We start from the raw sequence: 16,661 nt of genomic DNA, 5'->3' as shown, positions 1-16,661 counted from the left end.
CTATTCTTCTATATGTTTTCTCCCCAGTCTTCAATCTCCCCCCTCTCTCACTAAACCAACCGCGTACACCCTTAACAATGTCAGCAAATTCTAATCAACGTCTAAATTCTACCACTTTCATGTAAATCTCTAAGACAACTAACACTTATCTTTTATCTAGCGTATAGCCTCACTTGTCTAAATTTAATAACATCAAAATTTTGCCCGACTTATTAGGCCTTTTCACACATCTTTCTAGGGTTCAACCCCAACCAGCGATTTCCTAAGACAATCCCATAAAACATTAATGTCAAACGTGTAATTTTTTTTTTTTTTTTGTCCTAGCCACTGAAATCCCAAAAAACTAGGTGGCAGGCCAGAGCAACTTGTTTTGATACTGGACACACCCGGCTAGCCTCCACGTGGCAAGGTATGGGCAACGTTGGGCCCCACTAGGGGCCTGGCAGCCAATAAACCGGACAAACAATGGGCACAACACATCACACTGCACAGACATACAGACATGGCCCACACACTTTCAAGCCTCTCTGGCTTGACAGTGTACTGTCCTCGATACACGAACACAAGCGGAGATGGGAGAAATCCCAGGTGCCGTATGACACGAACATACCTTATACCTTGTCAGTGTAGTACCACACAGTTGATACGTTACTCTGGGGTTACTACTTCCCATATGCAGTACTTTACATTTGTCAATGTTAAACTTCAGTTGCCACCTCTCAGCCAATCTGCTCAACTTTTCTATATCCTGTTGCAGCAGCATACTATCATTAGTATCATTAACAACCCTGCCAACCTTTGTATCATCTGCAAACTTGGATATTAAGCCTGATATACCATCATCAATATCATTAATAAATACAGAAAACAACAATGGACCCAACACTGAACCCTGGGGGACTCCACTAATAACATTAATCCATGAAGAGCAGTGTCCATTATTCATAGCAGCAATTTGCCTCCAATGCCAAACTGCTCCAATTTGTGCAGCAGTCTTCCATGTGCAACAGTATCAAAAGATTTTCTAAGATCCAAGTATATAATATCAGAGTTATTCCCTGCATCCAGTTCTTTTGTGACTGCATCATAGTATCCAATCAAATTGGTCAGGCAAGATTTCCCCTTAACAAAACCATGCCGTGTCCGAGCTATAACTGAAGTCTTGTCTAGATGATCCTGCAGTGCTTCTTTAACCAGTGCCTCCATTAATTTCCCTGGAACAGAAGTTTAACTAACAGGTCTATAATTACTTGTGTCTCCCTTTGATCTCCTTTGTGAATTGGAGTTACATTTGCTGCACATCTCCAGTCCATGGATACCTCCCCTTAGTCCAAGGAAACTCTCATAATTATGGCTAAGGGTTTGCTTACTTCCTTTGCTGCCTCCTTTAATATAACTGGATAGATCCCCCCCCTCGAGTGCCTTTTTTATGTTTATCTTCAACAATTTCTCCTCCACTTTCCTCTCAGTTATTACAAAATTATCTAGCTCACTGCCAGAGTTTAATTCACCTCTGGCATTCCCCTCGCTGAATAACTCCTCATGTGTGAATGTCGATGCAAAATATTCATTTACTTTGTTAGCTACCTGAGCAGGATCATCAACAGTTGAACCATCGATATCAAGTGGACCAATCTGATTCATCCCTTTCTTCTTGAGATTATATAAGTAAAGAACTCTTTGCTATTTTTATTTGCACCCTTTGCCAAAGATTCCTCATAATCTGCCTTTGCCTACCTAATCTCCTTTGTGACTTTGTTACAGACCAGCTTATATCTATCATAGGCTTCTGTGGCACGTGTTAATTTATTTGTATCCCATGCATTTTTCTTCTCTGCCACATGCCTCATTAGTTCATCTGACATCCATTTAGGCTTAAACATTGAAAAATATTTCTTAGTTGGTATGAAAACAGCATAGTAGCTTCCAAGATTAATTCTTTGAATGCTTCCCATTTTGAATTTGCTGTTGGGAACATCATCATCATCAGTAGGTCCCACCATATAGAATTTAAATACTGTCTCAGACCACAGTAGTCACCTTTACGAAAGCAAAAACCAATCCCTTTACCCCTGAGGGTAGTTACCTCTTTGAGTAAATCACACTTGAGCACACTGTGATCACTGCCACCTAGTGGTTCCTTTATCTGCAGATTCTTAATTCTTGAAAAATCACTATGTAAATATAATATAATGAGATCAAGAGTATTACTCCTTCTGGTTGCCTCCCGAACATGCTGCTGTAGAAAACAATCATCCAATAAATCCACAAAAGTCTTGCTAGTGTGTGAGTGACCAACCCACAAATTCCAGTCAATATCTGGGAAATTAAAATCCCCCATTATAAGACTCTCTGATTTACTGGCCCACTAAATTTCCCTGTACAGTTGTTTATTATATTCGTCAGAGTCATTAGGCCTATAACACACTCCTACTCTCAATAACACACTCCTACTCTCAAATTGAGAGTAGGAGTGTGTTATAGGCCCAGTGCTTATGTCACACCAAACTGACTCGACACTGCACTGTCCAGCCATGTCAACTGGCTGTATTTTATGAATTTTGTGTTTCTTAACTAATAACATCACCCCTGCTCCCTTCCTATCCTGTCTATCCTTCCTGTACACATTGTACTCCCAACTTCCATTTCTGCATTCCTTATATCTGTGTGACACTATGTCTCTGATATCCCAACAATATCTGCCTTTGATGTTTTGACCAGCACCTCAAATGCATCAAATTTATTTACCAAACTCCTAGCATTGGTGTACACACAAGTGTACATGCAACTGTTTTTATTCTTAGCTACCCTAACACAGCCCATGTGTTTACTTGTACCGCAGTGACTCCCAGCAGTCACTGAAATCCCCTGCATTTTGTTTTCCAGGCTGCTGCTCATTCCAATAGAAGCAGTGCAAGAATCACTTTTACCTCTGCCAGCAGGTACTGTTAATCTATTAGTCCGTGTATTCCTCCCCAAGCTAGCAGTTTTCCCGCCCAGATGGAAGTTTGTTCCAGTAATCAACCACCTGCTGGCTAAAGGTAAACTTCCTCACAGCTATCCTACAATTGGCTTTCCTCAATTTGAATTTATGCCCTCTCACGTGATTATTCTGAGCAAGACTAAGAATCCCATCAGCATTTCGCATGCTCAAACCATTCAAGGCTTTATACACCTCAATCATATCACCTCGCAGGTGCCTAGTCTTCAGACACTGGATCCTTTAGGTGGCAGTGATCATAGCTTATGGTTAACGGTAAAGAGAGGAGTTTTTGATTTTACAGATATGACTGTAATGGACTTACATTTTTTTACTCTTTTCAGTGAAACCAACAAATGCTTAAAAATGTACAAATCAATTGGGAAGTATTAGTATTAATACAGTAAAATCTCGTTAATACAAACTTGGTTTATACAAAGTACTTGTTTATATGAAGCACATACCATTCCCCTGTGAAAGGATAGGCTTTTCTATGTAAATATATTTGTTTATTACAAAATTTGGTTAATATGTATTACAAAGTTCTTTTTCACCCCATGAGAAATAAATATTGTCATTTTGTATGTTTAATACAAATCTTGGCAGAGCAATCCGATTATTGCCACCTGGCTCCCTATTTCCCCGAAGCATGTCACTGACTTGTTAGAAATTAGTTTTGCGTAAACAAAACCAGTTTATGGTAGCTACAACGTGAAATGCACTCTGAAAAACATCTTTCTGAAGGATGAGTTGTTAAATTAACAAAAGAATAAAAAGTTTTTCTAAGTTGTTTACATGCACTCCCTTGCTCTCCATGGAAATAAGGTCAGTTGCACTTGTTACCCCAGCTCAAAGAGTCTTTTGCTATCCTATACAGCAATCTATTTTTTGTGCCATTTTATCTGAGCTGATGTCTTTTTCGGAACTTGTGTCTTTAAATTAATTTAAAATTTGTTTATACTAAATCTTATCTAGCAGTGTTATGGCGACAAAACGTAGACAGACAGAATTAAGTGTGGAAATTAAACTAAAAATTATACAAGAGGCTGATAGAATGGAAAGAAGCAAAACGGACATTGCAAAGGAATACAACATCCCCTTTACTTACTTTATCTACAATACTGAAAAACCGAAAAAGACTTGAATAAATGCATGACACTGGAGCAGCGAAGAAAAACAGGAAATGAATTCATGGTGCAAAACATGAGGAGCTTGAAACAAAACTTTTCAAGTGGTACCAACAAATGCATACATCTAATTTGCCAATATCTGGTCTGATTTTACAAGAAAAGGCAAATTATCTAGCTCAGCAACATGGGATTAGCGACTTCAAATGCAGCAGTGGCTGGCTCCAAAGATTTAAAGACTGGAATAACTTGGCTTCGCAAAATGTTTGCAGTGAGTTTGGATTAGCCGGAAAGAAAAGACTACAGACTGGTTGTGATCTGTACTGTGCATCATTGAAAAATATGAGGCAAAGGATATTTTTAATCTTGAAAAGACAGGTTTATTTTATAATTTGCTGCTAAACAAAACATTTGCTGTTCGAGGATAGTCTTGTCATGGTGGAAAATTAAGTAAACAAAGACTCACTCACTGTTCTGTTATGCTGCAATTCAGATCGCAGTACAAAACTATGCCCACTTGTGATTGGTAAGTTTTCCAAGCCAAGGTGTTTTAAAGCAGTTAACGAACTTTCCTGTGATTATGAGGCCATTAGAAGTGCTTGGCTAACGGTCAAAATTTCAGTCTTGGTTATCAAAATTGGACAGAAGAATGGCTTCAGAAAAAGGAACATTTTGATGATTGTGATCTGTCACAATCATCATATATATTGTATCACATTCTGTCGAGACACTTAAGTTGAAAAATATATGGCTGTTGTTTTTACCCCCCAATACCACCAGTTTAATGCAACCACTGGATCAAGGCTTTATTTATAACCTCAAGAGAGCATATAGAGCTCTCCTGATAAGATACTTGATCTGCAACATAGCAGGAGGGAACAATTTTCAGCCAAATTGGAATGTCTTGGATGCTATCTGTAATCTTGTTATTGCTTGGAAAAGTATTACATCAAGTGTAATAATCAACTTCTTCAGAAAGAGTGGCTTTGGAGAGAACATCATCGAAAAACATGGTCCAGCAGACGAATGTGATAGCAGCAGTGAGGAATGGAGGAATTTGAAGGAGCATATGGATTTTGTTGGTGAATTTGAAGAGTTTGTGAAGGTGGATGATGAAGTTGCTCCCACTGCAACACCAACACCCGAAGAGCTGCTGGGTATCAAGCAAAATGACGATGTTTTTGTTACCAGCAAAAGTGAAGAAGCACACATACTGCCATTTAAAAAAGATGTCCAAAATGCATTGAGCATAATAGAAAATGTGTTGACGTGTAGTATAGTTGATAAAGAAACAACTATTGCATTTGATAACGTTTGTGCTGTAGTTAAAATTGCATATAGGACAAAATCTGTGCAAATAACGTTGGATTCTTTCTTTAAATTAGATTAATTTATTAAAAAGTTAATGGTTTGTATGTCTCCTTTTATATTAAGATTGTAATTCTTTTTACTGTGATACTAAAATATTGTATATATCAAAATATATACTGTACAGTATTTTTATTTCCGTTAATATTGCTCTTCTCTTAGGTTATCTTACAAATAAAATAAAATCTTTAAAAAATATGTTATTCCTATTACTATATTTTTTTTATTATTTTGTTTTATTTTATTAACTTATTTTTGATATTATTATTCTTAAATATACAGTACGTACAAAAAAAAAAAAAAAAAAAACTGTAAAATTTTGACACTTTTGGGGGACCTCGTTACTACAAACCTCATTACAAAATGTGAAAATTTAAGTCCCTTGAACTTTGTATTAATGAGATTCCACTGTAGTAAGAAATGATGCAAGAAACTACAGCATCAGACCAAAAAAAAAAAAAAAAAAACCAACAACACTATCACTGAATTATGACCACTACCTAATACTTCGCATGACCTCCTTTTTCTCTCAGTACAGCAGCTATCCGACGTGGCATTGATTCAATAAGATATTGGAAGCATTTGGGAGGTATGACTAACCAAGCTGTGTGTAATGTGGTCAACAATGCAGGTATGGAGGTGATTGGCATATCCAGATGCCTGATATGCCTTTCCGTAGTGTCCCACAAGTGCTCTATGGGATTGATATCGGAGGAGTTCGGAAGCGAACTGTGTTCCTCAAACCATTCCTGCACAACAAGTGCCTGATGGCTCGGCGAATTGTCATCTTGGAAGGCACCTCTGACATCAGCCTTTCGCTGACCTTTGCTGTTTTGCTATCGGGTCGTTGTTTGACCATTTTGATGGCAGTCCTGGTACACATTAACAATGGTGGCTATTGAACACCCCACCAGTTCAGCCGTTTGGGAAATCGAGACACCAGCTCATTGAGTACCTACAATCTGTCCTTTATCAAAGTCCAATAAATCCTTCTTTTTTTACCCATCACGCTCAGAATTTTAATGCCTACTGAACCACTGACACCTTATCTATGCTACATAGGTCGACTAACTCCGCACTCTCATACCTCACGTAGTCAAATCGCATTCAGTTTTCATAGGGGTGGTCATAATTCAGTGATCACTCAGTGTATATTACCTGTTCATCCCCTTTAAAAATTTTTCTAGTTCTTTCTTGAATTTATTCAAGCTACCCACTTCCACAACACTAAATGGAAGTATTTTTTTCAACAATCATATGCCCACTAGCTGAAGGCAAATTTCACATATCTATCCTGCAACATCACCTTTCCTGAATTTATTCTCACTTATGTCCGTAGTCTGCAAAAGGGGCAGGATGCCATCAGCATTGAGCTTGCTCAATCTTTTCAAAACCTTAAACACCTCACCCAGATCTTTATACATGTACTTAGTCTCCAGATGTTGCAGTTTGAAGAACTGAAGCTGAAAATGATATTGACTTCAATTCTTAATCTTAGTTCAAGAATAAAAGAAAAATGTGTAGCATTGCAAGGTAACTATCACTATTAACCATTGTTTCTTCAAAAAAGGAAAGGGCCAATTATGTTCGAGGAATCCCTAAAGTCAATGTCTGGTGTTATGTTCCCAGATTTCATATAGTTTCTTTATCCTTCAAATAGGCAATTATGGCACTGACAATAATCTGTGATCTGTATGCCCTAGAAAGGAAAGAGTGCCTCAGGGATAATTACTCAGTGTAACCTTTTTTACCCTCTTAATTAATGAGCTTATGAAAGAAATCCCCACATCTGTACATGGATGATATATTCTTATCATGCCACTCACAAAACATGCCTTACCTTGAGCAACAGTTACGATTATTATTATTACCAGCCAAAAAAAAAATTCTTTAATACCCCGAGAGAGAGAGAGAGAGAGAGAGAGGAATCGCCAAGAAAGAGAAGAATGATGATATCCAGCTCGGGACCTTGGGTGTGCCAAGCCCATACTCACCAGATGTGAGCCTATCACTGAACATATTTCACCATTGGACAAGACAAAATGATTACTGCCTTTCTGGACAAAATACAATTGGAATTCATTTCTGTAAAAAACACCAGCTGCATCATGAGCCTGAACTATATACCTTGATCACTATAAAATAACTATGATGAACTGGAGTTCCTCGAGGATCAGTTCTGTGACTACAGTTGTTTCTTGTTTTTGTAAATAATGTCAATGAAGGGATAGAAGAAGTGATGTGAAAATATGCATATGTAAAGATTGGTAATGATCAGCACCAAATTATGCTCTTTCAGGACGATTTGGACAGGCTTAAAGGATGGTCAGAAAAGTGATATTATGCATGTTTTAGTGCAGCAAAATGCAAGGTCTTACACTTGGGGAATAACTCCAAAATAACTTATGCACTTTGTGCCTTTGTATTAAAGTAGTAAATGAAGAAAGATTTAGGCATTATACATGTGGTGCAAGAAAGCAAGTCTATGGCATCAGCTATACACTTGCCACACACTGATGCCACATTATGTAGCATCAACAAAAAAAAAAAAAAAAAAAATTTCACACATCTATTCCCTCTAAAAGTTTGTCCAGTTCCTCCTTGAATTTATTTAAGCTATCAGTTTTGACAACAACAGATGGAAGTTCTTACAGCAATTAACCACCCGCTGCCTAAAGGCAAATTTATGCACATCTGTTCTACAACTGTCTTTCCTCAATTTGAATTTATGTCCCCTCAGGTTTGTAATCTGAGCAAGCGGAAGAATCCTGCTGTGGCAGTCTGTCTGCATTGCTCAGAAAACGTCATATTCTCAAACTATCTTTTTCATTTTCTACCACCCTAAGTGTAGTACAGTAAACCCCCGCTATTTGCAGGGGTTACGTTCCTGAGAAATACCGCGAATACTGAGTTATGGCTCCCATAGTAATAAAGGGGTTCCATTCCAAAGTATGAAATATATAAGAAAAACTAGTCTAAAATTTTGTCTATGTATGTATTATATGTACCTTCATAATATGACTGTACATAGACAGTACATAGTGAAATGCAAGCATATGGCATCGAAATGAAAATAAGAAACAATTTAATATTAAATATAATATTTATTAGAAATTTCAAACAAATCTTTCAAACCAGCGTCTTTGCTAGCTAAAAAACTTATCCCGCCAGTGCTATCACCAGTTTCGCTAAAGTGTTGATAAAGGAGTTTTGCCTTTTCACGAATGATGAGTGAACTTAACGGAATTTTATTTTGAGTTTGGTCTTCTATTCACAGATTTAAAGCTTTTTCCATTTTTTCTAATTTAACATCACGAGTTACAGAGCAAATTTTTGAAGCAATTAGCGCGTTTTCACGGACACTACGGCGGATTTTTTCTTCCGATTTCTTATTTGATCGTACCGTTGACTCATTGATTTTATAATGTTTTGCAACTGAGGAGACACTTTCACCATTAGAAATTTTGTCTAATAACTCAATTTTATTCTCTAATGTCATCACCTTTGATCTTTTCACATTTCCCTTGTTATTCGTAGCCATATTTTTGTATGGGTTAGAAAGAACTTGTCCACAATAAAGTCACTTTCTTCCATTAAAACACTCAAAAAAGTCTGTTTTACACTGCAAAACGGTAGATTTATCACTTTTGTAAGCATATCAATTTATAAATTTAAACAATTTATAATGATATAAATTAAAAGCAAACGACGAAACCTTCCATGACAAGCACATAACACATACTGAACAAGGATTAGCGAGAAACATCCACGCTCGCGAGTTTGTCACCCCCCCCCCACCTACTGAGCGCTGTTTTGACCGGGAAAGATAATTTTAGCCACACCCATGTTTTTTTTATGGCGGAAAATGTTCATGGCGCTTTAAAATTCACATTTTTTCTGGTTTCATTTTATATTAAATCAGCAACCGCGAATACAGATACCGCGAATAGCGGGAGTTTACTGTACTACATAGTTGGCACATTTCTCTTGGGATATTTCTACCCATATGCAGTACTTTGCATTTGTCAATATTAAACTTCACTTGCCACTTCTCAGCCCATCTGCCCAAATTTTCTAGATCCTGTTGCAGTAGCACACTGCCATTACTCATTAACAACCCTGCCAACCTTTGTATCATTTGCAAACTTCAATATTAAACCTGATATACCTTCATCAATATCATTGATAAATATACAAAATAACATTAGTCCATGAAGAGCAGCATCCATTAATTACCACTCTCTGTTTTCTCCCACTCTTTTATCTATTGCAGCAACTTACCCTTTATACCATACTCCTCCAATTTGTACAGTAGCCTTCCATGCTCAACAGTGTCAAAAGCTTTCCTGAAATCCAAATATATGATATCAAAATTATTTTTTGCATCCAGTTCCTTTGTAACCACATCATAGTATCCCATCAAATTTATCAGACTTTCCCATTACAAAGCTATGCTGTCTGAATTAATCTTGCAGTCTCATCTAGATGATCCTGCAATGCATCTCTAACCAGTGACTCCATTATTTTCCCTGGAACCAAAGTTAAACTAACTGGTCTGTAATTACTTTTGTTACCCTTAGATCCCCCTTTGTGAATTGGGAATATATTTGCACGTCTCCAGTCCGTGGGAACTTCCCCTGAATCCAAGATTCTCTCATAATTGTGGCTTGGAGTCTACTTACTTCCTTTGCCCCCTCCTTTAATATACCTGGATAGATCCCATCCACCCCCAGGTGCCTTTTTTATGTTTAACTTCAACAATTTCTCCTCCACTTTGCTCTCAGTTATTACAAAATCATTAAGTACCCTGTTAGCATTTGATAAACTTCTGGCATTTTCCTCCCTTAATAACTCCTTGTGTGAGTAGATGCAAAATATTCATTCAGATTATCAGCTATATGATCAGGATTGGCGCCTCCATAGCCAGGTGGGAAGGAGCAGCAGTGAGTAGCACACGCTTCTTGATTAGACCGGGGTTCGAGCCCGTCACCACCAAATACGGAGGATGCGGAAAGGTCAGGAAATGACCACCGCATATCCTGGAGCAATGTGGCCTTAGTTGCTAATGCTCCTAAAAACCAAATAACAACAACATATGATCAGGATCATCAACACTCGAACCATCGATATCAAGTGTACCAATCTGATTCATCCCCTTTCTTCTAGAGTTTATACAAGTAAAGGAGTCCTTGCTGATTTTATTAGATTCCTTTGCCAAATATTTCTTGTAATCTGCCTTCGCTTGCCTAATCTCCTTTGTGACTTGATTACAGACTTTAGTCACCTTTATGGAAACAAAAACCCTTCCCTTTACCCCTGATGGTAATTATATCTTTAAGTAAATCCCACATCAGTACACTGTGATCACTGCCACCTAGTGTTTCCTTTATCTGCAAATTCTTAATACACAAATAATCATTGCTGATAACCAGATAATAAATAAATTTATTTATTTATTTAATAAATTTATTTACTATACTTCTAGCATTGGTGTTCTTGCAAGTATACATGCACCTAGTCTTATTCTTAGTTATCCTAACACAGCCCATGTATTTATTTGTTTCATGATGACTGCCACCAGTCCCTAAATCCCCAGTGCCCCCTCCAGGCTACTGCTCATTGTACTAGAAGCAGTGCAAGATCACTTTCACCTCTGCATGTGGCTACTATTAAACTTTTAGTCTGTGAATCCCCCCCCCCCAAAGCTAGCAGTTTGCCGAACCACCTAACACTGCTTCAATAGCATCAGCAAACACTCTTGCACCCCTTGTATTTAAGTGTATCCCATCCCTGTAGAAGCAGGCTTTCCTGTTAGCAAGCACTGACTATGCTGAGAAAAATTCTACCCCATGAGCTTTGCACAAGCCTTCCAGGACTGAATTTATTGACAAGGCTCTCATCATATACTCTGTCCTATCGTGTCTGAGCAGAATTGCAGACATTATCAAATTTAACTAACACAACTTTTTTTCAGCATTGACCTGTACTTGTTAAATAAATCTGCAGTTCTATGTTACTAGTGCATTCTGCATTCAAGATTGCTATTGTTTTGCCTGATGCACAATAGTGAGCTGTGGTGCTGATTTGGGCAGCTGAGAGCTTGATGGGTCCCCTATTTTAATTCCTTAAAGCGCATCTACCTGACTCTTCAAACTATAATAAGTGCCCATCAGAACGCTGAGTTGGTGCCTAATTTCTTGGCACTCTCTGCACCTAGCACACACAAAGACATTGTCCTTGACTAGATCATGTCCTGTTCCAGAGAGTTCTGCAAACATTTCACAAGTTGCACATTTTTTTAGGCTGTGATGTGTTGGAGAATCACCCTTCTTGGTTCCCCCCAAGTCACATCACTCCTACTACTTTGTACCCTTTGCATTGCTGCTCTAGTTCTAATTTCTTGACACTCTCTGCACCTATTCCAGAGAGTTCTGCAAACATTTCACAAGTTGGACATTTTTTTTAGGCTGTGATGCATTGGAGAATCACCCCCTCGGTTCTTCTTGAGTCATAGCACTCCTGCTACTTTGTCCCCGTTGCTTTGCTGCTCTAGTCTGGGCATGATATTGAAATTGACAATGAAAATTCATATGATTGATAAATTTATTAATTAATTATCAATAATACACTATTTAATAGATTCCTAAATGCAGTGATTCGTTTTACACATATCTAGTTTTATGTTACAGCTACATATTTACCACAATTAAAAATTTGAATTTACCTACCACTCGCTCTATACGAAAACAATGGCTGTAGGGTTCAAACAAAACAATGGTTTTGAGTATATTAAGTAGTAACCTAAAAAAACTATCTAAATTAAAAATAAAAATAATGAATGTAACTAGAACTATAAAGCTACTTATAAAGTACAATATAATATGACAGTTAAGTAAATAAAATAGCAAAATGGAGCTTGTAATTCACAGCTGCAACTTGTAAAGAGTCAGTTTGGTGTGACATAAACATTGGGAGATCAAAATTGAGAGTAGGAGTGTGCTATAGGCCTAATGACTCTGATGAGTATAATAAGGAACTGTACAGGGAAATAGAGTGGGCCAGTAAATCAGAGTGTCTTATAATGGGAGATTTTAATTTCCCAGATATTGACTGGAATTTGGAGGCTGGATACTCACACACTAGCAGGGCTTTTGTGGATTTATTGGATGATTGTTTTCTACATCAGCATGTTCGGGAGGCAACTAGAGGGAGTAATACTCTTGATTTGATTATCAGCAGTGATTCTTCATGCATTAAGAATCTGCAGATAAATGAACCACTAGGTGGCAGTGATCACAGTGTGCTGAAGTGGGATTTACTCAAAGAGGTAACTACCATTAGGGGTAAAGGGAAGGGTTATTGCTTCCGTAAAGGCGACTACGATGGACTGAGACAGTATTTAAATTCTATACAGTGGGACCAACTGATGATGTTACCAACAGCAAATTCAAAATGGGAAGCATTCAAAGAACTTATCTTGGAAGCTACTAGGCTTTACATACCAACTAAGAAATATTGTTCAAGGTTTAGGCCAAAATGGATGTCAGATGAACTAATGAGGCATATGGCAGAGAAGAAAAATGCATGGGATACTTACAAATTAACACATGACACAGAAGCCTATGATAGATACAAGTTGATATGCAACCAAGTTACAAAGGAGGTTAGGCAGGCGAAGGCAGATTACGAGAAATCCTTGGCAAGGGATGCAAAGAAAAACAGCAAAGAGTTCTTTACTTATGTAAACTCTAGAAGGAAAGGGATGAATCAGATTGGTCCACTTGATATTGATGGGTCAAGTGTTGATGATCCTGCTCAGGTGGCTAACAAACTAAATGAATATTTTGCATCGACATTCACACATGAGGAGTTATTCAGCGAGGGGAATGCCAGAGGTGTATTCAACTCTAGCAGTAAGTTACAGAATCTTGAAATAACTGGGAGTAAAGTGGAGGAGAAACTGCTGAAGATAAACACAAGAAAGGCACCCGGGGTGGATGGGATCTATCCAGTTATATTAAAGGAGGCAGCAAAGGAAGTAAGCAAACCCTTAGCCATAATTATGAGAGCTTCCTTGGACTCAGGGGAGGTACCCATAGACTGGAAATGTGCAAATGTGACCCCAATTCACAAAGGAGGATCAAAGGCTGACACAAGTAATTATAGACCTGTGAGCTTGACTTCTGTTCCAGGAAAATTAATGGAGGCACTGGTTAAAGACGCACTGCAGGATCATTTAGACAAGACTTCAGTTATAGCTCAGACACAGCATGGTTTTGTTAAGGGGAAGTCTTGCCTGACCAACTTGATTGGATACTATGATGCAGTCACAAAAGAACTGGATGCAGGGAATAACTTTGATATTATATACTTGGATCTTAGAAAGGCTTTTGATACTGTTGCACATGCAAGACTGCTACACAAATTGGAGCAGTGTGACATTGGAGGCAAATTGCTGCTATGGATAAAGGGGTGGTTGAGGGGGAGAAGACAGAGAGTGGTAATCAATGGACACTGCTCATCGTGGACTGATGTTATTAGTGGAGTCCCTCAGGGCTCAGTGTTGGGTCCATTATTGTTTTCTGTATTTATAAATGATATTGATGATGGTATATCGCGATTAATGTCCAAGTTTGCAGACGATACAAAGGTTGGCAGGGTTGTCAAGGACACTACTGACACTATGCTTCTGCAACAGGATCTGGAAAGGTTGAGCAGATGGGCTGAGAGGTGGCAAATGAAGTTTAACATTGACAAATGTAAAGTACTACACATGGGAAACAGCAACCCCAGAGCAACGTATCAACTCTATGGTACAACACTGACAGTGGTAGAGAATGAAAGGGACTTGGGGGTGGTTGTGCAGGCAGATATGAAGTTCTCTGAGCAGTGCAGACGGGCTGCAAGAGTAGCTCATGGAGTATTGTCAATGATATACAGGAATTTTTCCAGCAGGGATAAGGAGGTGATTATTCCATTGTATAAGGCGATGGTCAGGCCACACCTAGAGTACTGTATACAGGTCTGGAGGCCTCATTTCAAGAAGGATGTAGAGCTGCTGGAACGAGTACAGAGAAGGGCAACAAGATTAGTGAATGGAACAAAGGGGTGCTCTTACGAAGAAAGGCTTAAGTTTTGCAAATTACAGTGTCTGGAGACTAGGCACCAGCGAGGTGATCTGATAGAGGTGTATAAAGCCTTGAATGGTTTAAGCATGCTCAATGCTGATGGGATTCTTCCTCTAGCTCAGAATAATCACCTGAGAGGGCATAAATTTAAATTGAGGAAAGACAGATGTAGGATAGATGTGCGGAAATTTGCCTTTAGCCAGCGGGTGGTTGGTTGGTGGAACAGACTTCCATCCCTTGTGGTGGAGGTTGATAGCCTAAATAAGTTTAAGGCTCAGCTGGACAGGTATTTTGAACGAACAGAGGGGTGAAGTGGAAGTGGTGTTTTTTTTTTTTTTTTTTTTTTTGGCTGATGCTGCATAAGCTTGCTTTCTTGCATCAAATGCCTCTACTAATGCTAATGCTAAGACAGTAAATGCCCTCAAATTGTGTAGACAGGCAACAAAGAAGGCTCATAGTGTCCTACCAATAATTTATTGAAATTTGAAGATAAAGCAATCATAATCCCGTATTCCACACTATAAGTAGTTTTAGCTGCACTTAGAATACTATGCCCAAGTATTGAACATAACTAAATATCAATAACTAAAAATACATTGAGCCTCTTGAAAGGATCCAAACATGGGTAACCCACTTAAGTGAGAACTGAAAAGGGCTCCTGTATGTGGAAAGTCTTTGAATATGTGAAGTGCAGATCTTGGAAACCAGGCATCATAAAGGGGACCTCATTGAGTTGTATAAGGCTGTGTTGAGGGAAAGGAAAATAAATTAAGGCAAAATTTTCACTCTTATAAATAATTTCAGAAGTAGGGGCCATAAATTCAAATTATGTGGAAAGAGATTTAGACTGGATAGTAGGAAGTTTTCTTTTAGCAAGTTGTTTATCTCCATTGTAGTTGAGGCTGACAACTTGTGGAAATTCAAAGGTCAGCTGGATAGTTAGTTTTTATTTTTAGTTTTTATTTTTATTTTGTTTGTATTTATTTTATATTTTTATTATTTAATTTTGTATATTTATTTTTATTTAGTTATTTTATTTTATTAATTTATTTGGAGAGGGACAGTGCCAAAAAAGCCTGTGGCTTTATTGCACTATATGGCTAATACTAATATTAGTAAAGGTTGAACTCCCAGTGGAAAACTTTTCGTGAAATTTCAAATTTGGATCTCTTAGAAAGATTTGTTAAGGTGTCCCAAATTTCTTTAAAATTGTACTAATAGAATTACACTTTTTTTGTGTGTGTGTTCTATTCATTTCCAAGATTTTAGGAGAAATTTTGATTATATACCCTATACCCCCCCTCCAAAAAATGTACATAAATAGTTTTTGATGTTTGAGAATCACTCAAGAAGGAAAAGTTGGATTAACACCAATTAAAATTTTTAAGTGTATATATCATTCATGCTGCAAAAGTATGCTGTATGAGCTTGCTGTCTTGTATTATTTGCCACTGCTAATACTAATATTAAGTATTAATCTCAATTTGAATTTCATAGCCTGCCTGCCCCGATGCATAATGCAGCTATATGTGTGAATGAGAGGATGTTTAAGTCCTTACTCAAGAAGGAAAAGTTGAAAACTTCCTTAAGAATCTTTTGTTGATCCCTGGGGAAGTTTTTGGTTCATTTCTCATTCCGTAGATAGATCCCCCCCCCATTCTGTTTTCATACACAGAAACTGCTATAAGTGTGAAACAATAGCTCTGAACCTTTCAGAATTTAAAGACATGGTTATACTAAATTTCATAAGCCATTGTACTAAATTTCATCCTGATAAGTCCATTTCCATTATATAACTTGAGCTGTCTTTCCTTAGGAAGTAATGCTACACAACTCCCGCCTTGCAAACTACCATCACATGAAGTTTTTTTTTTAAACACTTAAGTACACTATAGAAGTTCTTAAAACTCTGAGGTACATTACTTGATAACATTTGTTTCTGTTTATTTAAGCATTTATATCCTCTTCAGATAATCTATCTTTTCTCTGATGATCCTGAAAAACATTAAATTGAAGGAATCAAGGCTTAGCTTCTTACTGACTGTTACTTAATTAATC

General features: G+C 37.7%; 1 protein-coding gene across 1 annotated transcript in view; it reads left to right on the top strand.

The window, feature by feature from the left end:
- Window positions 1-16,661, top strand: part of LOC150078459 (neuroglian-like) — a 442,449-nt gene that overhangs the window by 369,535 nt on the left and 56,253 nt on the right. The gene's annotated exons all lie outside the window — the stretch shown is intronic.

This window comes from Mastigoproctus giganteus, chromosome 11, assembly GCF_048544385.1.
Source record: "Mastigoproctus giganteus isolate SK-2022 chromosome 11, ASM4854438v1, whole genome shotgun sequence".
Classification (NCBI taxonomy): Eukaryota; Metazoa; Arthropoda; class Arachnida; order Uropygi; family Thelyphonidae; genus Mastigoproctus; species Mastigoproctus giganteus.
Note: the sequence above shows the minus strand (reverse complement) of the source record. Positions and strands in the feature narration are given on the sequence as shown.